This window comes from Nuphar pumila, chromosome 10 (assembly GCF_984573655.1).
Source record: "Nuphar pumila chromosome 10, dmNupPumi1.hap1.1, whole genome shotgun sequence".
Lineage (NCBI taxonomy): Eukaryota > Viridiplantae > Streptophyta > Magnoliopsida > Nymphaeales > Nymphaeaceae > Nuphar > Nuphar pumila.
Genome location: NC_143258.1, coordinates 85,437,501 through 85,459,539, shown reverse-complemented (window position 1 = coordinate 85,459,539; position 22,039 = coordinate 85,437,501). Strand labels below are relative to the sequence as shown.

Genomic DNA, 22,039 nt, shown 5'->3' with positions numbered 1-22,039 from the left:
CAAAATCGTCCTGCACTATTAAGTTCAAAATGTGTGCACTCACATGAAATAACTTGTCATCATAAAACAAAGCTGAACCACTTTTTTCTATATTCTCCTTGACTGTCCTCACAAGCACATCATTACTAAATACATTGTCCACTAGCATTGTCAAAAATAAATAAATTTAATGCCTCATTCAATGAGACTCTTGAAAATGTGTGCACTCACATGAAATAACTTGTCATCATAAAACAAATCTGAACCACTTTTTTCTATATTCTCCTTGACTGTCCTCACAAGCACATCATTACTAAATACATTGTCCACTAGCATTGTCAAAAATAAATAAATTTAATGTCTCACTCAATGAGACTCTTGAAAATGATAGTGGCTAGAGATTTTCTACTGTGATAAGGTCCTAATTCATTGAAGTTAATTATACGTTTTTATAGTTTCCAATCTTTATCAACTGTCAAACACAAATAGGAAATAGTATGACAAAAGGTCCACAGATCTGTAGTGAGGAATATCTTGTCCATGTCACTAAAAATGTTCTTAAACTTTATTTTCTCCTCCTCATATAGTTTCATAATATCCCTTTTAATGGTAGTGCGGTGATCATGCATAATTTTTATGCATAAATTCATATATTTTCATGCATGATCATGTGCGATAATTGATTAAAAATGCTTGTTTGCGAAGGTTTTCATGTTTTTATCAGAATTGAAATTCAAGCAAATTTGAGCCTTGTTGGAGTAATTAGGGGAGAATAATTAAATTTTTAGAAATTACTTTTTTAAAGAGAGGTCTTTTGAAATATTGAAAATTTTACGAACTCTTTTTGAAAGATTTTCTGAAAACCTAATTAGAAGACTATAAATAGTTGTTTTTGAGAAAGAGGGGACATTTTTTCCTCTCTAGCCTGTGTCGCCCTCTCTCTCCTCTCTGCCTCCCCTTCTTTCTTTCTCTCCCTTGTTCGATGGACCAATTGCCTACCTCCGTCTTCTTGCTTCTTATGTTTTTCACACCTTCTAAACCTCATCGCCGTTGGTTCCTCGCATCCCCTCTGTCGGAGAGAGAGCGGTGTACGTTCGGTTGCAGAAGGTAAAGACCAATCTTTTTTTCTTCCCTTTCTCGGCAGTTTAGTTTCATGGCATGCATTGTTTTTTTATTTTTATTCACATTGCATATAGCATCATTCATGTTTGAGTTGATTTCATTTTCAGCATATTATTCATGATTTCTTGTTTTTAGAAAAGACAAAAAAATAGAAAACAATAAAATAAGCATTTTTCTTAATTTGGGCACCAAGGTAAATAATCATGTATTTAATTTAATTTTTGAATAATTAGTTTAGTTTATTTTTATTTCCAGAATTTATATTTTTAGCAATTGGATTTAATTTAATTAGTATTAATTGATTATCGTTTCTTTTTTCTGAATAGAATTAGTTTAGCCGGTTTAAGTAGTTTATTTCCTGTAATTAGTTAATTTAATTTCATGTTAAATATGATTTTTTATAGCAATTAGATTAGTTTAAGTTCAGTTTATGTCATTAGAATAGTTAGGAATTAGATATTTAATTTAATTTGATTCAATTTGATTAGCCGATTTTACATTATTGCCTTTAAATTATCGATTTGTGTAGATAATTAATTTGTTGATTGCTTTGTTAATGAATTAATTAAATTTTTTTTTAGAATTTGGTTAGTATAGTTAGATTAGTTTATTTCACGTTAAATTAGTTTAGTTTATATTTTATAGTTCACGTTTTCTTTAGTTGATTAATTAAACTAGTTTATTTCTTGTTCTTTGCTTGTAGTTAATTTCATAGTTTGTTTCTTGTTAAGTAATTAATTAGTTATGTTAATTTGTCTTCTAGCTAGTTTGATTAATAGTTATTTCATGTTAGTTATAGAATTAGTTATGCTATTTTGTCTTTTAGTGTAGTGTATTTCATAACTTGTTTAGTGTTTTTGTGATTTTTCTCAAAACTAACATGTGATTTTCTCGTAGTTTTCTTTCTTTGTTTTATGCTTCGTCTATTTATTTTTACAGAAAAGCGTTTAGACGTGCGATGAGCCCTCAAAAGTACCTCTGAAGAGCCCTCTAAGGTCCCTAAAAGGTCCACTCAAAAGGCTCTTCAAGCCCTCAAAGAGCCCCTCGGGGAAACCTCATATTTAACGAAAACCAATAATGAAGGAAGGGACAATAAGCTCAAGCATCGAAGACTTTTTCTCTTATTTTTAGATTAGGAATTTATTTTATTTTAGTTATTTATTCAATTTGGATTTATAATAAAACCATTTATTTTTATTTGTTTAAGCCCTCTGCAGGGGCAACACTCTTAGTTAAATTAATTAATTATTTTTTATTTTCAAGACAATAAAGAATAGTTTAGCTTTTTTGTGGAATACAAAGTATTTTTTCCGTTGCCTGAGTTCGACCCGGACTTCACCACTAGTGTGAACCGGTTTTTATTATTTGATGCACGGTTTGCACAAACGTTTTTATTGAAAATATCTTTTTAAAATACTTTATTGAAAAAGTTGCATCATGCGGGGTATGGGTTCATCATACCTTGGATTGAAGTACATAATTACTCTATTGAACCCACCATGTTCCACCATTCGAAAGGGATATTCATATTCCACAATCATGGTTGCTATGAGTTTTCTTACAACTTTCAACGCAAACTTTCCACTTGCAACAACCAAATCACAAGTATTTTCTTATATGTATCTACCAAAAGACAATAATGATTGTTTTTCCTTGCCAATATGTCATCTACATGTTTTTTGTAAACTTCGTGAAGTGATCCCATGCGGATGACATTTTCGTTCTTTTCCTTTCCGCATCATCATCATCAATCTAAAAATACTCATTTCGCTCTATCTGCTTGTGTTTCGTTTATCTGATCTTTTGAAGTACTACTAGGATATTGGACCCTAGGATCAGCTTCAGACATTTGAGTTGAAAGAATTGAAAGATCTGAAGAATTTTGCCTTGAAGATGGGCATGATATCTTTTGTTGGCCCAATGGCTGCTTTCCTTTTGCAGCATATCTTTCTTCTTGTGATGACATGTTTCCCTGCTTTTCTATAAAATATTTGAAACGAACAAAACATCAAATCATTCACTAAAAAGAAAAAAATAAAAACTTGAAAACCAATTTACAAACATCGATGCACCACTAAAAGAGCTTAATAGTCATCCCAAAAAAAATAACTAATGTAACCCTTCCAATTAGTTGCTAATGCAAAATCAATATAGAGAGAGAACTGGAGCAGATTATATGCAAAAGATTGACCTCTTTCGTGAGATTGATGAATGACCTGACAAAGAAACTGAAGCAGATTGAAAGCACACCCAGCCAATTTTTCCCTCGGATTTAGAGATGAAGTATCAAACACCTGAATTGAAGAGCATAATAGATTTGACTCACCTTCTCCACTGATTTCAATTGAAGTAGCTCAGGAAGAATGAGATAAAAGAAAATCACTCTTCTGACATGATCCAAAGATTGCAAACCACCAATTTATCTACAAATTAAGAATATAGACTCTGTTAAATCCCCCATCCCACAACCCCAACTGCCACACGCGACACACCACGCTCCCCTCAACCCAACCCAACCCAACCCAACCAACTACGCTACATGTGAATGCAAGCATGCACAAGAACAATATCACCAACAACGGAAATTGATGAAAGGTAGTCCGGTCTCTTTTTACTCTTAAAAGATGCAAAATTCTAATAAATTAAGAGATCAATATCAAACAAAAAAATATTTTGTAGGGTAGCACATGGCAACCAAACCAAGATCTCCGTTCAAAATCAACCATGTCTACAAATCTAAGCATGAGAGAGATCACAGCCCTGTACGTAAATTGTAGAGGTATCCTCAGGCATAAGTTGCTCATCCTCCTTTTTTGCCAAAACCCTTATTTTTTCATGTATTCCAAATCAATTTTCAATCTTGTGAAACATATAAAAACAATCTGGTAGACTGGTACATATTCCAAATCCTCTGATAGAGCTCGGCTCAGGGGAAAGAAACAAAGAGGATGAAGAAAAACAAACGAAAGAAGAGAGAGAACCTTTTGATCAGAACAAATAAGCCCCTCTCCTTGGAGACCTACTACAGAAAAACAATCAAAATGTCAAAGGCGATGATGATGAGGAGGAGGAGGAGGGGGGTGTAAGAAAGTGAGTTGGAATACATTGGGTTCAATAATGAACCCATACTTATGCACGTGAAGTGCAAATATACCCATTAAAGGGAAACAACACAAGCACATAATGTGCTAACCCATAAAACCCATAAAAGGGAAAAATATGACATAAAGTCATAAGTTGCATATTATTGAAGAAACAATGGACAAGGGGTAAAAACCCCATTACAATGGAGCATAAGCTCCCTCAAGAAGTAAAAAATACAAGAGGGGTTCACCCCTATTTATATACAAGAGAAGGAGAGCCACCTAGGGGGCTCCCCATGTAGTCGTTGGGAGCCCCCAACGGTCACAAATGTGACCGTTGGGGGCCCCATCGACTACATGGTGGGGCCCCTTTTGTGTGAGCAAAAAAACAAAAAATAAAAATATGATTTTACAAAAAATAAAGAGGAAAATAAAATAAGAAAAACAAGTACCCCTATCGGGTACTTGTGAAATGACAAAAATACCCCTATTGGGTATTATATATATATATATATATATATATATATGAATTACATGTATTTTAACACCCCCCCTCAATCTTTGCGGGGAAACGAAAAGATTGAACAAAGGGCAAGACTCCAAGAGGCTTCGGCGACTCCAAGAGGCTTCGGCAAGGATGCAATGAAACTTGAAATAGCCTTCCTCCAATTGTCTTCAAATGATGAACCCATTTCCCGAACCATCCAGGGTACTTCCCTTTGTCCTATCTCCAAGATCCTGAGAAAAGAAAACAACAAAGAACAAGTAAACAATATCTTTACACTTTACTAAAAAAGGAACATTCCTAACAAGGTGCAAAATTTATGCATAACATGATAGTTATTTTAGTATGAAACAAAAAATTTAGAAAACCAAAGTTTCTAAATCATACATTATGTTAAAACAAAATGAGCGGAAGCAAATTATGCAAAAATTACAAGAATGCATAATGCATTCATAAGGTCCACCATTGGACAAATATAACCCCATAATGGGGAATAACAAAATGATCCACGAAGGGATACCACAAGAAGCCTACGAAGAGGCATAACATACATGTGCTTTATTGAATGAGAGCCCAAAAAAGGCCATAAAGAGCATATGCATATACTTATCATTAAATGAATTAATACTCAAAGAACTCATTAATGATCATGCTTTAAACATGTAATGAAGTCCCAAACAAGAGAAACGAAGTCTCCAAGCATACTTTAGGCAAAATAAACCCAAGAGTTCACAAGGTTTTAAAAACATTTATGAAAGTCATACTTAATTGACAAAATCCACATTTTGCATATAAGGGTGGCAAAAACCATAAGCACTTAATATATAGATTAAATGCTAAGAAATCAACTTGATATGCATATCAAAAATATGATTTACTTGAAAAACACAAGTCATGAATGGAATTTTGCAAATTTCAATAATAGTTTATTCATTACAAACAACTTCCTCATTAGTCCTCCAAAACCCATAAATCAAGTGTATAAGCTACTAGATCAAGAATATAAAGCCAATAAAGGCCAGAGACATACACAAAGGTGTGTAAACGAACCTCTTATCTACATATAATAATACTTGAAATAAGTGCATCTACGACAAGAGCAAGAGAATACATGCCAACATGGACTAAAAAGTATCTCTTATCTACGTAAAAATACACTTAAAACCAAGTATGTTCAGCTACTAGAACAAGAGTAATAAGCCAACCATGGGCTAAAACATAATACATATCTTGTCTACATAAGATGGCACTTGAAATGAGTGAAATAAGCCAACCATGGGCATACATCTAAGCGACTAGAACAAGAACACAAACGCCAACATGGACTAAGATCACAACCGATGGTGTGAATCAACGTGTCTTGTCTACATATAAGATCACTCAAGACAAGTGTGTTCAGCTACTAGAACAAGAGAGCAAAAGCCAACAAAGGGCTAAAAACACACGAAGGTGCAATAAAATTCTTGTCTACATATGATGACACTTAGATAATGGGCATAAAAGGAAAAGACTTTTGAGGCAATAAACTTGTAATGAAAATAAACCTCGAATAAAACAATGAATTCTCATAACAATAACATGCATGTAAAAAATATCTTCAACAAGATACTATAATCGATAAAATAAAATTCTTGAGAACAAATGTGTGAACATACACACACCAAGAATACTTGTGAAAAAACACAAGAACACATGTGCACAACGAGCACAACATACGGAATCACAAATGTGCAAATGCACTCATAAGATTCATAAACAAATACAAGGTTGGGCTATAATCCCAAAACATCTTGATTTTAAATGTACCTTAAAACATTTAAGGTTTCAAATACCATATGTCCATCACATTTACATAGTAGCATCCATAATATCAATGGCACAAGAGAAAAAATGAGTGACACACTCATAATTAGAGATCAAATAACAAATCATTTTAGAGTCCCAAGGTGCCCATAACTCACCTCAACAACCATCTATAATATGGAAGGTGGACAATCTAAAAATGATACAACACGAGGTGCCCATAACTCACCTCGTCAAACATCTCTAATATAACAATACTAAGGCCAAATAAATGATGCATTAAATAACATGTGATGGACAAACATAAATGCCACAAAAGGGCAATAAACACATAAGGAATCATTTTCCAAATAAAAGTTTTTACAAAGAGGACCGATTAACAAATTGAATCAAGGTCCAATATAATCCATCAAAACAATTTTGCATAAACACGAATTATGCTTAATCTTCAAAAGAAGTCTTGTACACCAAAAAAAGGCTTACTATGCAACATAATATGAAATATTAAGCAACATCATGTGTATGAACCAATTTGGAACAAACAAGCCTTAACTATGAAAGACATAAGGTGCAATTAAACGGTGAAGTTGGTGAAGTTCAAAAATAACAAACTTAGGCCAATATAGGCATTCATAAAGATGGTGAAGTTCGAAAAACTTATGAAATCTACTATTGCAACTTAAAAATGATACACAATCATGAAATCTTCATAAAAGAGTATATACTCACAAGAATATCATAAGGACCGAAAGGCTCCTTAAGGAGAGTTTGAACAAAAAAAAACATATACAACTCCCAAGAAGGAGAAAACTCCATTAAAGTGGGAGAAATCCCAACAAAATAGATTCATTAACAAAACCTTATGATAAATAAGATTGTACTATGGCTTAAATAACATTTATTGAGGAAAAATTTAACACTCTTAAGTTTTATCAAAAAACATGACTTAATAGATTATTACCTACTCCTAATGAAATAAGTACACACTAGACATTAGTGAAGACCATAACTTTTGTAATGAAATATGCGGAAAAGCAAAAGAGTGCATTAAGCACTTACAACATTCACTAATGAACAAACAAAAGGGCAAACACCAAAACCCACAAGAGACAATCACAACATAAAATTATAAATGTCTCTTATTGAAAAGAGAGAGAACTCTCTAAATGTTGAAAACATCCTTAAGAGTGTAAAGATGGAAAGAAAATCACCATATTCCATAAGATCATTTTAAAACTTAATTCAACCGGTATTATAAAAAAAAAACTTTCTTAGTTAAACGTTGCTCATATAAAACGGACACATAATATGGAATTTTTCATATATGCCAAACATTTTTCAAAAAACTATATTTCACAAGCATTTTAATCTTAACATACCTTTCTTTAAAGACTAAACATTCATATAAAGGTATTTTCATAAACAAGATTAGGTTTAAAATGTAAATTCAAAGTTCCAACGGTCATAAATTTTTACCGACCCATTAAAGCAAGTTTTGAGCAATCATATATCTAATTTTTCGCCAAACAAGTTATCATTTAAAGTTTTTCAAAGAAAAACATACGAAAACGATTTAATGGAGTAGCAAGTAACTCAAAAAAAAAGACATAATGACAAAAAGCACACATAAAGAAAAGGACATATTACATTCTTCATACAATACTCAAAGAAATAAAATGCATACCGAATAACTATAAGAAAGACAATAGAGAGAAACGAATACTTCACCATTTTTCTTTAACAAATTCTTGAGTACCACGCTTCCCGATGCACCAAAGAGCAACTCGATCTCAACCTTGCTCTGATACCATGTAAGAAAGTGAGTTGGAATACATTGGGTTCAATAATGAACCCATACTTATGCACGTGAAGTGCAAATATACCCATTAAAGGGAAACAACACAAGCACATAATGTGCTAACCCATAAAACCCATAAAAGAGAAAAATATGACATAAAGTCATAAGTTGCATATTATTGAAGAAACAATGGACAAGGGGTAAAAACCCCATTACAATGGAGCATAAGCTCCCTCAAGAAGTAAAAAATACAAGAGGGGTTCACCCCTATTTATATACAAGAGAAGGAGAGCCACCTAGGGGGCTCCCCATGTAGTCGTTGGGAGCCCCCAACGGTCACAAATGTGACCGTTGGGGGCCCCATCGACTACATGGTGGGGCCCCTTTTGTGTGAGCAAAAAAACAAAAAATAAAAATATGATTTTACAAAAAATAAAGAGGAAAATAAAATAAGAAAAACAAGTACCCCTATCGGGTACTTGTGAAATGACAAAAATACCCCTATTGGGTATTATAGATATATATATATATATATATATATGAATTACATGTATTTTAACACCCCCCCTCAATCTTTGCGGGGAAACGAAAAGATTGAACAAAGGGCAAGACTCCAAGAGGCTTCGGCGACTCCAAGAGGCTTCGGCGACTCCAAGAGGCTTCGGCAAGGATGCAATGAAACTTGAAATAGCCTTCCTCCAATTGTCTTCAAATGATGAACCCATTTCCCGAACCATCCAGGGTACTTCCCTTTGTCCTATCTCCAAGATCCTGAGAAAAGAAAACAACAAAGAACAAGTAAACAATATCTTTACACTTTACTAAAAAAGGAACATTCCTAACAAGGTGCAAAATTTATGCATAACATGATAGTTATTTTAGTATGAAACAAAAAATTTAGAAAACCAAAGTTTCTAAATCATACATTATGTTAAAACAAAATGAGCGGAAGCAAATTATGCAAAAATTACAAGAATGCATAATGCATTCATAAGGTCCACCATTGGACAAATATAACCCCATAATGGGGAATAACAAAATGATCCACGAAGGGATACCACAAGAAGCCTACGAAGAGGCATAACATACATGTGCTTTATTGAATGAGAGCCCAAAAAAGGCCATAAAGAGCATATGCATATACTTATCATTAAATGAATTAATACTCAAAGAACTCATTAATGATCATGCTTTAAACATGTAATGAAGTCCCAAACAAGAGAAACGAAGTCTCCAAGCATACTTTAGGCAAAATAAACCCAAGAGTTCACAAGGTTTTAAAAACATTTATGAAAGTCATACTTAATTGACAAAATCCACATTTTGCATATAAGGGTGGCAAAAACCATAAGCACTTAATATATAGATTAAATGCTAAGAAATCAACTTGATATGCATATCAAAAATATGATTTACTTGAAAAACACAAGTCATGAATGGAATTTTGCAAATTTCAATAATAGTTTATTCATTACAAACAACTTCCTCATTAGTCCTCCAAAACCCATAAATCAAGTGTATAAGCTACTAGATCAAGAATATAAAGCCAATAAAGGCCAGAGACATACACAAAGGTGTGTAAACGAACCTCTTATCTACATATAATAATACTTGAAATAAGTGCATCTACGACAAGAGCAAGAGAATACATGCCAACATGGACTAAAAAGTATCTCTTATCTACGTAAAAATACACTTAAAACCAAGTATGTTCAGCTACTAGAACAAGAGTAATAAGCCAACCATGGGCTAAAACATAATACATATCTTGTCTACATAAGATGGCACTTGAAATGAGTGAAATAAGCCAACCATGGGCATACATCTAAGCGACTAGAACAAGAACACAAACGCCAACATGGACTAAGATCACAACCGATGGTGTGAATCAACGTGTCTTGTCTACATATAAGATCACTCAAGACAAGTGTGTTCAGCTACTAGAACAAGAGAGCAAAAGCCAACAAAGGGCTAAAAACACACGAAGGTGCAATAAAATTCTTGTCTACATATGATGACACTTAGATAATGGGCATAAAAGGAAAAGACTTTTGAGGCAATAAACTTGTAATGAAAATAAACCTCGAATAAAACAATGAATTCTCATAACAATAACATGCATGTAAAAAATATCTTCAACAAGATACTATAATCGATAAAATAAAATTCTTGAGAACAAATGTGTGAACATACACACACCAAGAATACTTGTGAAAAAACACAAGAACACATGTGCACAACGAGCACAACATACGGAATCACAAATGTGCAAATGCACTCATAAGATTCATAAACAAATACAAGGTTGGGCTATAATCCCAAAACATCTTGATTTTAAATGTACCTTAAAACATTTAAGGTTTCAAATACCATATGTCCATCACATTTACATAGTAGCATCCATAATATCAATGGCACAAGAGAAAAAATGAGTGACACACTCATAATTAGAGATCAAATAACAAATCATTTTAGAGTCCCAAGGTGCCCATAACTCACCTCAACAACCATCTATAATATGGAAGGTGGACAATCTAAAAATGATACAACACGAGGTGCCCATAACTCACCTCGTCAAACATCTCTAATATAACAATACTAAGGCCAAATAAATGATGCATTAAATAACATGTGATGGACAAACATAAATGCCACAAAAGGGCAATAAACACATAAGGAATCATTTTCCAAATAAAAGTTTTTACAAAGAGGACCGATTAACAAATTGAATCAAGGTCCAATATAATCCATCAAAACAATTTTGCATAAACACGAATTATGCTTAATCTTCAAAAGAAGTCTTGTACACCAAAAAAAGGCTTACTATGCAACATAATATGAAATATTAAGCAACATCATGTGTATGAACCAATTTGGAACAAACAAGCCTTAACTATGAAAGACATAAGGTGCAATTAAACGGTGAAGTTGGTGAAGTTCAAAAATAACAAACTTAGGCCAATATAGGCATTCATAAAGATGGTGAAGTTCGAAAAACTTATGAAATCTACTATTGCAACTTAAAAATGATACACAATCATGAAATCTTCATAAAAGAGTATATACTCACAAGAATATCATAAGGACCGAAAGGCTCCTTAAGGAGAGTTTGAACAAAAAAAAACATATACAACTCCCAAGAAGGAGAAAACTCCATTAAAGTGGGAGAAATCCCAACAAAATAGATTCATTAACAAAACCTTATGATAAATAAGATTGTACTATGGCTTAAATAACATTTATTGAGGAAAAATTTAACACTCTTAAGTTTTATCAAAAAACATGACTTAATAGATTATTACCTACTCCTAATGAAATAAGTACACACTAGACATTAGTGAAGACCATAACTTTTGTAATGAAATATGCGGAAAAGCAAAAGAGTGCATTAAGCACTTACAACATTCACTAATGAACAAACAAAAGGGCAAACACCAAAACCCACAAGAGACAATCACAACATAAAATTATAAATGTCTCTTATTGAAAAGAGAGAGAACTCTCTAAATGTTGAAAACATCCTTAAGAGTGTAAAGATGGAAAGAAAATCACCATATTCCATAAGATCATTTTAAAACTTAATTCAACCGGTATTATAAAAAAAAAACTTTCTTAGTTAAACGTTGCTCATATAAAACGGACACATAATATGGAATTTTTCATATATGCCAAACATTTTTCAAAAAACTATATTTCACAAGCATTTTAATCTTAACATACCTTTCTTTAAAGACTAAACATTCATATAAAGGTATTTTCATAAACAAGATTAGGTTTAAAATGTAAATTCAAAGTTCCAACGGTCATAAATTTTTACCGACCCATTAAAGCAAGTTTTGAGCAATCATATATCTAATTTTTCGCCAAACAAGTTATCATTTAAAGTTTTTCAAAGAAAAACATACGAAAACGATTTAATGGAGTAGCAAGTAACTCAAAAAAAAAGACATAATGACAAAAAGCACACATAAAGAAAAGGACATATTACATTCTTCATACAATACTCAAAGAAATAAAATGCATACCGAATAACTATAAGAAAGACAATAGAGAGAAACGAATACTTCACCATTTTTCTTTAACAAATTCTTGAGTACCACGCTTCCCGATGCACCAAAGAGCAACTCGATCTCAACCTTGCTCTGATACCATGTAAGAAAGTGAGTTGGAATACATTGGGTTCAATAATGAACCCATACTTATGCACGTGAAGTGCAAATATACCCATTAAAGGGAAACAACACAAGCACATAATGTGCTAACCCATAAAACCCATAAAAGGGAAAAATATGACATAAAGTCATAAGTTGCATATTATTGAAGAAACAATGGACAAGGGGTAAAAACCCCATTACAATGGAGCATAAGCTCCCTCAAGAAGTAAAAAATACAAGAGGGGTTCACCCCTATTTATATACAAGAGAAGGAGAGCCACCTAGGGGGCTCCCCATGTAGTCGTTGGGAGCCCCCAACGGTCACAAATGTGACCGTTGGGGGCCCCATCGACTACATGGTGGGGCCCCTTTTGTGTGAGCAAAAAAACAAAAAATAAAAATATGATTTTACAAAAAATAAAGAGGAAAATAAAATAAGAAAAACAAGTACCCCTATCGGGTACTTGTGAAATGACAAAAATACCCCTATTGGGTATTATATATATATATATATATATATGAATTACATGTATTTTAACACCCCCCCTCAATCTTTGCGGGGAAACGAAAAGATTGAACAAAGGGCAAGACTCCAAGAGGCTTCGGCGACTCCAAGAGGCTTCGGCAAGGATGCAATGAAACTTGAAATAGCCTTCCTCCAATTGTCTTCAAATGATGAACCCATTTCCCGAACCATCCAGGGTACTTCCCTTTGTCCTATCTCCAAGATCCTGAGAAAAGAAAACAACAAAGAACAAGTAAACAATATCTTTACACTTTACTAAAAAAGGAACATTCCTAACAAGGTGCAAAATTTATGCATAACATGATAGTTATTTTAGTATGAAACAAAAAATTTAGAAAACCAAAGTTTCTAAATCATACATTATGTTAAAACAAAATGAGCGGAAGCAAATTATGCAAAAATTACAAGAATGCATAATGCATTCATAAGGTCCACCATTGGACAAATATAACCCCATAATGGGGAATAACAAAATGATCCACGAAGGGATACCACAAGAAGCCTACGAAGAGGCATAACATACATGTGCTTTATTGAATGAGAGCCCAAAAAAGGCCATAAAGAGCATATGCATATACTTATCATTAAATGAATTAATACTCAAAGAACTCATTAATGATCATGCTTTAAACATGTAATGAAGTCCCAAACAAGAGAAACGAAGTCTCCAAGCATACTTTAGGCAAAATAAACCCAAGAGTTCACAAGGTTTTAAAAACATTTATGAAAGTCATACTTAATTGACAAAATCCACATTTTGCATATAAGGGTGGCAAAAACCATAAGCACTTAATATATAGATTAAATGCTAAGAAATCAACTTGATATGCATATCAAAAATATGATTTACTTGAAAAACACAAGTCATGAATGGAATTTTGCAAATTTCAATAATAGTTTATTCATTACAAACAACTTCCTCATTAGTCCTCCAAAACCCATAAATCAAGTGTATAAGCTACTAGATCAAGAATATAAAGCCAATAAAGGCCAGAGACATACACAAAGGTGTGTAAACGAACCTCTTATCTACATATAATAATACTTGAAATAAGTGCATCTACGACAAGAGCAAGAGAATACATGCCAACATGGACTAAAAAGTATCTCTTATCTACGTAAAAATACACTTAAAACCAAGTATGTTCAGCTACTAGAACAAGAGTAATAAGCCAACCATGGGCTAAAACATAATACATATCTTGTCTACATAAGATGGCACTTGAAATGAGTGAAATAAGCCAACCATGGGCATACATCTAAGCGACTAGAACAAGAACACAAACGCCAACATGGACTAAGATCACAACCGATGGTGTGAATCAACGTGTCTTGTCTACATATAAGATCACTCAAGACAAGTGTGTTCAGCTACTAGAACAAGAGAGCAAAAGCCAACAAAGGGCTAAAAACACACGAAGGTGCAATAAAATTCTTGTCTACATATGATGACACTTAGATAATGGGCATAAAAGGAAAAGACTTTTGAGGCAATAAACTTGTAATGAAAATAAACCTCGAATAAAACAATGAATTCTCATAACAATAACATGCATGTAAAAAATATCTTCAACAAGATACTATAATCGATAAAATAAAATTCTTGAGAACAAATGTGTGAACATACACACACCAAGAATACTTGTGAAAAAACACAAGAACACATGTGCACAACGAGCACAACATACGGAATCACAAATGTGCAAATGCACTCATAAGATTCATAAACAAATACAAGGTTGGGCTATAATCCCAAAACATCTTGATTTTAAATGTACCTTAAAACATTTAAGGTTTCAAATACCATATGTCCATCACATTTACATAGTAGCATCCATAATATCAATGGCACAAGAGAAAAAATGAGTGACACACTCATAATTAGAGATCAAATAACAAATCATTTTAGAGTCCCAAGGTGCCCATAACTCACCTCAACAACCATCTATAATATGGAAGGTGGACAATCTAAAAATGATACAACACGAGGTGCCCATAACTCACCTCGTCAAACATCTCTAATATAACAATACTAAGGCCAAATAAATGATGCATTAAATAACATGTGATGGACAAACATAAATGCCACAAAAGGGCAATAAACACATAAGGAATCATTTTCCAAATAAAAGTTTTTACAAAGAGGACCGATTAACAAATTGAATCAAGGTCCAATATAATCCATCAAAACAATTTTGCATAAACACGAATTATGCTTAATCTTCAAAAGAAGTCTTGTACACCAAAAAAAGGCTTACTATGCAACATAATATGAAATATTAAGCAACATCATGTGTATGAACCAATTTGGAACAAACAAGCCTTAACTATGAAAGACATAAGGTGCAATTAAACGGTGAAGTTGGTGAAGTTCAAAAATAACAAACTTAGGCCAATATAGGCATTCATAAAGATGGTGAAGTTCGAAAAACTTATGAAATCTACTATTGCAACTTAAAAATGATACACAATCATGAAATCTTCATAAAAGAGTATATACTCACAAGAATATCATAAGGACCGAAAGGCTCCTTAAGGAGAGTTTGAACAAAAAAAAACATATACAACTCCCAAGAAGGAGAAAACTCCATTAAAGTGGGAGAAATCCCAACAAAATAGATTCATTAACAAAACCTTATGATAAATAAGATTGTACTATGGCTTAAATAACATTTATTGAGGAAAAATTTAACACTCTTAAGTTTTATCAAAAAACATGACTTAATAGATTATTACCTACTCCTAATGAAATAAGTACACACTAGACATTAGTGAAGACCATAACTTTTGTAATGAAATATGCGGAAAAGCAAAAGAGTGCATTAAGCACTTACAACATTCACTAATGAACAAACAAAAGGGCAAACACCAAAACCCACAAGAGACAATCACAACATAAAATTATAAATGTCTCTTATTGAAAAGAGAGAGAACTCTCTAAATGTTGAAAACATCCTTAAGAGTGTAAAGATGGAAAGAAAATCACCATATTCCATAAGATCATTTTAAAACTTAATTCAACCGGTATTATAAAAAAAAAACTTTCTTAGTTAAACGTTGCTCATATAAAACGGACACATAATATGGAATTTTTCATATATGCCAAACATTTTTCAAAAAACTATATTTCACAAGCATTTTAATCTTAACATACCTTTCTTTAAAGACTAAACATTCATATAAAGGTATTTTCATAAACAAGATTAGGTTTAAAATGTAAATTCAAAGTTCCAACGGTCATAAATTTTTACCGACCCATTAAAGCAAGTTTTGAGCAATCATATATCTAATTTTTCGCCAAACAAGTTATCATTTAAAGTTTTTCAAAGAAAAACATACGAAAACGATTTAATGGAGTAGCAAGTAACTCAAAAAAAAAGACATAATGACAAAAAGCACACATAAAGAAAAGGACATATTACATTCTTCATACAATACTCAAAGAAATAAAATGCATACCGAATAACTATAAGAAAGACAATAGAGAGAAACGAATACTTCACCATTTTTCTTTAACAAATTCTTGAGTACCACGCTTCCCGATGCACCAAAGAGCAACTCGATCTCAACCTTGCTCTGATACCATGTAAGAAAGTGAGTTGGAATACATTGGGTTCAATAATGAACCCATACTTATGCACGTGAAGTGCAAATATACCCATTAAAGGGAAACAACACAAGCACATAATGTGCTAACCCATAAAACCCATAAAAGAGAAAAATATGACATAAAGTCATAAGTTGCATATTATTGAAGAAACAATGGACAAGGGGTAAAAACCCCATTACAATGGAGCATAAGCTCCCTCAAGAAGTAAAAAATACAAGAGGGGTTCACCCCTATTTATATACAAGAGAAGGAGAGCCACCTAGGGGGCTCCCCATGTAGTCGTTGGGAGCCCCCAACGGTCACAAATGTGACCGTTGGGGGCCCCATCGACTACATGGTGGGGCCCCTTTTGTGTGAGCAAAAAAACAAAAAATAAAAATATGATTTTACAAAAAATAAAGAGGAAAATAAAATAAGAAAAACAAGTACCCCTATCGGGTACTTGTGAAATGACAAAAATACCCCTATCGGGTATTACATATATATATATATATATATATATATATATGAATTACATGTATTTTAACAGGGGGGAGTGCACGTGCCTGCCCTGGCTGCCCATGTATCGTAACAGGGGAGGCACCACCGCACGGGGGAGGGGAGTCCGTCGAGTGACAGATGCGCCAGAACTCGGAGTGTGGTGGACTGGTGGTGTGGTGGTGGGCGACTGGCGACGGCGTCGGAGGGGGCGTCGACTGTTGGGGCATCGGAGGAGGCACTGAAACTCGGAGTATGGCGTTGGACCGAGGGGCCATCGCATCGGCCTTTGGGGAGAGGCAACTCAGGCGAGGGGGTCAGCCGGGAGCGAGAAGGGAAGAGAGAGAGAAAGAGAAAACAACCAAAAGGGGAAGATAAACCTAACCCTGTTCGACTTTCGAAAGGGTGAAAGCGGGGTGGGTCAGGTCGGTTCCTCAATACCCATTACCAAACCAATCTAGCCTTTTATTCGTGCTTGACAAGTCGTTCAAACTCGGTTTGTTAGCTCGTCCATAGGTTTAAGCTCAGCTCATTTACAAAATGGGCGAGCCCAAGCCTACTCAGTTCGAGGTTCCTTCCTAGGTAGATATTGTCTTGTTCGATGTAGAGATAACATTAAGGGTACGTTCGGGTGCCTCAAATTCTGATTCTATTCTCCGGGGGCAACCAGTGAAATTTGGTTGCCATGAATTTCAATCAAAATGATTCAACTTTTAAAATCACTTTCTCAAGTAGCCTGAGAAAGTGATTCTGTGAGAACGAACCGAACTTACTCTAAGTCATGCCAATAAGAATAAGTTAAGCGGTTCGGGCGAAGTGTGGATAGTGGAACCAGGAAAATACAACTCCCACATAGGGAGTTTCTATGCCAATGACTGCATTCGTGAGCTCAACACCAACAAATCAAGCCAATGATGTCAATCCTAAAGGTTGAAAAAGTTGCACTTACACAAGTGTCCAAGACGGCCCAAAGAAAGCCTCACCATTAAGCATACATCATGTTTTTTTGTTAGGTTCTCTTTAAGAGTTGGTAGTTGGGATGAGAGTAGGGTTAGGTTGAAGTTTAGTCAAACAATTATGACCAGGGTTGAGGCATTGAGAAGGCACGAACCCGAATGTTGGCTATTTCTAATGTAGTAGCCGCTTCATTGAACTATGAAAATGGTGAGGCTTTCTTTGGGTCGGCTTAGACACTTGTGTAAGTTCAGCTTTTTCAACCTTTAGGATTGACATCAGTGGCTTGATTTGTTGATGTTGAGCTCATGAATGCAGACATTGGCATAGAAACTCCCTATGTGGGAGTTGTATTTTCCTGGTTCCGAACTGCTTAACTCATTCTTAGTGTCATGACTTAGAGTAAGTTCGGTTCGTTCTCACATAATCACTTTCTCAGGGTACCTGAGAAAGCGATTTTAAAAGTTGGATCATTTTGATTGAAATTCATGGCAACCAAATTTCAATGGTTGCCACCAGAGAATAGAATCAGAATTTGAGGCACCCGAACGTACCCTTAATGTCATCTCTACATCAAACAAGACAATATCTACCTAGAAAGGAAGGCTTGAGCTCACCCATTTTGTAAATGAGTTGAGCTTGAACCTCCGGATGAGCTAACGAGTCGAGCTTGAACGACCTGTCGAGCACAAATAAAAGGCTAGATTGGTTTGGTAATGGGTATTGAGGAACCAACCTGACCCACCCCGCTTTCACCCTTTCTAAAGTCGAACAAGGTTAGGTTTATCTTCCCCTTTCGGTTGTTCTCTCTCTTCCCCTCTTGCTCCCGGCTGACCCCCTCGCCTGAGTTGCCTCTCCCCAAAGGTCGACGCGATAGCCCCTCAGTCCAATGCCATACTCTGAGTTCCAACGCCCCCAACGGTCGACGCCCCCTCTAACGCTGTCGTCAGTCGCTTGTTGGTGATAAAGCGGAAACAAACTGATGGATCGAGTCTTCCCCACAAGTGTGAATCGATGAAAACAATGCAACGATGACAGTGGAAGAAATAAAAACAAACCAACAGCAGAAACAAAAACAGCACACAACGATTTACGTGGTTCCCTCTCAATTGAGGTACGTCCACGGCGACCAATAGGTCAGCACCTTCCACTATCTTCTTGCAAAGATTACAAGATGGCCAAAAGGCATAAGCCTTACAAACACACAAGGTATAACAAACAAACAAGAGGATATACCTCAGTGAAGAACAAAGAACGAATGATCTGAAGAACCAGTTTGACGAAGTTGTCCTGAAAAGAAGTGTAGCAGCACTTCTTACCCTTACTCTCTTTGCACCTTTTTTGGTGCCCTAAAAGTGTTCCTCACACTTTCTGCCTTTTTGCGCTCTACAAAGCTCTCACCGAAAAGTCTCAAAAAGGTTACCCTAACCTTTCTCATCCATCCTATATATATATAGGGGACGAGACCCGCATTAAATGCGAAAAAGACCAAACGTCTTTCAACTTACGAAACATCATGACCACAAATCGCCATGCAGTGATGTCACGAACCGACTTCCTGCAGAAGCCACAGGCTCACAGCACAAATAGCTACCGTCCTCAACAAGATCAGGCGACGTGCTTGAAAAAGAGACTGCAGCGAATGGGTCTGGAGTGCAGCGAAAGAAACCCAACATCGCCCACCACCACACTCCGAGTTCCGGCACCATCTGTCACCCGGCGGACTCCCCTCCCCTGTGCGGTGGTGCCTCCCCTGGTACGATAAGGGGGCAGCCAGGGCAGGCACGTGCACTCCCCCCCTCCTCCTCCTCCTCATCGCCTTTGACATTTTGATTGTTTTTCTGTAGCAGGTCTCCAAGGAGAGGGGTTCTCTCTCTTCTTTCGTTTGTTTTTCTTCATTCTCTTTGTTTCTTTCCCCTGAACCGAGCTCCATCGGAGCATTTTGAATATGTACCAGATTGTTTTTATATGTTTCACAAGATTGAAAATGGATTTGGAATACATGAAAAAATAAGGGTTTGAGCAAAAAAGGAGGATGAGCACTTTTAGCGCGGTCTAGGTGCCGAGGACGACATGGATGGCCGATCCCGGCGAAAGTCCAGCCTAAATTCCCCCCGATCTCCAAAAAAAAAACGAGGATCGAAGATCCTCCGACCAAGAAAAAGCCGGAGAGTGTTGTTTGAGATCGAATTCGGAATCAAGAGAGGGATATCAATCGAGATCTGAGGGGGAATCTGAGAGAGAGAGAGAGAGGCGAACCTTTTTCTCAGGGAAGGAAGAGGAACGAAGAGCGTTCTCTCTCTCACGAAGGGAAGTGGCGTTGCTCCCGACGTCCGGCTGATCCTCGACAGCGAAAGAGTGGCGGACGGAGGCAGACGTGGAAGAAAAGGAAAGTAGGAGGCTGGGAACGGCTCATCAAACATGCCCTTATGTTCTTTTGAACTCGTGAAGGTTATTTATGAAAATGAGAAAAGAAGTAAGATGCCCTTATTTGCTGTGTAAGGGACACTTCAACGTGCTCTTTAGTCCCCTTCGTACTATTCTTAATATAAAATTGCACATAAATGGTGTGTCTAGTGTCCCTTGAGCCGTGTCCTCGTTGCACAGTTCATTTGTATTTGCACTCAAAACCGAAATTTTTCTAAATCCATAAAATTTCCTCCAACTCTCAGCTCCCACATGGAGCCTTAATAACGGACACTTTACTTAGGCTATGGCTGGATCTATTTCATGTTTACAGATATCAAACTGTTATTGAAACATGACCTGATGCCTCTTATTAGTTCAAATGGAATGAAGACACAAATCAAATTCCTTTTATACATGTTTTGTTATTAAAGCTGTCTATTTTTATGAGTGGTGCTGGTCATGAAAATGTTTCTCAAGGTTGCCATACTAAAAAGTGGAAGCGAGAATCAAGGCATTTTAAAATTGATAGGAAGCAAAAAGCAAAGTATCAAACAAGAATAAAAAAGAAGCAATATGAGAGCTGCATAAAAATAAAAAAAGAAATAAATAAAAAATTAAATAAAATTGATTATTCTTATGTTTCATGATTTCTCAGTGATTAATTTATTTTTTTGTTAAAATTTAACAATGATGCTTAGCAATTTAGAGAAAACACATAGGAAGCGAGTGGAAGCGTGTGAGGAAGCACATGAAAACAATAAAAAAAAAGTAACAAAAGCATGTAGAAATATTAACTTGGATTGATGTTTTTTGATGACACCCAAACAACTAGAATTTGTTGGATCTTTGGCTTTACCGTTACCAAGAATCTTTGTGGCCAGGGTTGAGGCAAATATGAGGTTTCTCAATTTCCCACATCTATTGTACAATTTGTATGCTATGGAATTCATTATAACTTGACACTATGAATATGCAATTTAGACCCAGTATACTTTAAGGTGTCTCGTGTCACTCCTCCAAATTTCAAGATTTATTGAGCTCTCTCTATGAAGATAACTCGATTTTACAAGTTGGTTTGCCTTTCTCCAAAACTCAGTATATCCTTGTTTTATCCTGTCATGTTCCTACGTTCAATTCTTAAAGTCATATCTTTTTGTTGTCGAACCTCCTGCTCCTCAAATTTTACCCAAACCTAGTCCAAGGTATTTGGAATCATCCCTCCAAATTTAAGATTTTTCCTTCATATTGTTTGAGTGTACTTATCTTTTTACGTAAACCTATAAGAAAACTTAGACCTTGTTCAACCAAATTGACCTATTAACCTAGACCTTGACCTAACCGAGCCTACCAGCTGCCTAAAACAGTGAACCCATACCCAGGAATGCATCAAAGTGGTATAAGAGTGAACGGTCCTTATTCTTCAAAATTGTTAAAATGAGTTCTACCTTCGTTAACAAATTTGCCAAGAAAAGGAGGAACCCCAAGCTGGTTCGTGTGAGAAAGAGCATGTTCAAACTTGCGCCAAGCTTTCCACCAATATTGAACCTATTGCAGCAAATCCAGGAAGCAGTTCGGTCTGTGCTATAGACGCTTTGGTCCACTGCCCAAGGTGTAGATAT

General features: G+C 35.3%; 1 protein-coding gene across 3 annotated transcripts in view; it reads right to left on the bottom strand.

Annotated features, from left to right (window-relative positions):
- LOC149827163 (protein RTF1 homolog) overlaps window positions 1-20,450 on the bottom strand; it is a 35,670-nt gene extending 15,220 nt beyond the window's left edge. Inside the window, exons 1-2 of one of the 3 annotated variants that reach the window (XM_090019187.1) lie at window positions 20,271-20,450; window positions 3,428-3,524 (exon numbers count right to left, since the gene is read on the bottom strand). The gene's annotated coding sequence lies outside the window, so the exon portion shown is untranslated. Of the gene's footprint in view, window positions 1-3,292; window positions 3,396-3,427; window positions 3,525-20,270 lie in introns of all 3 variants that reach the window. The other 2 variants (XM_090019189.1, XM_090019188.1) reach the window with 2 other exon arrangements.
- Between the last annotated feature and the right edge of the window lie 1,589 nt (window positions 20,451-22,039).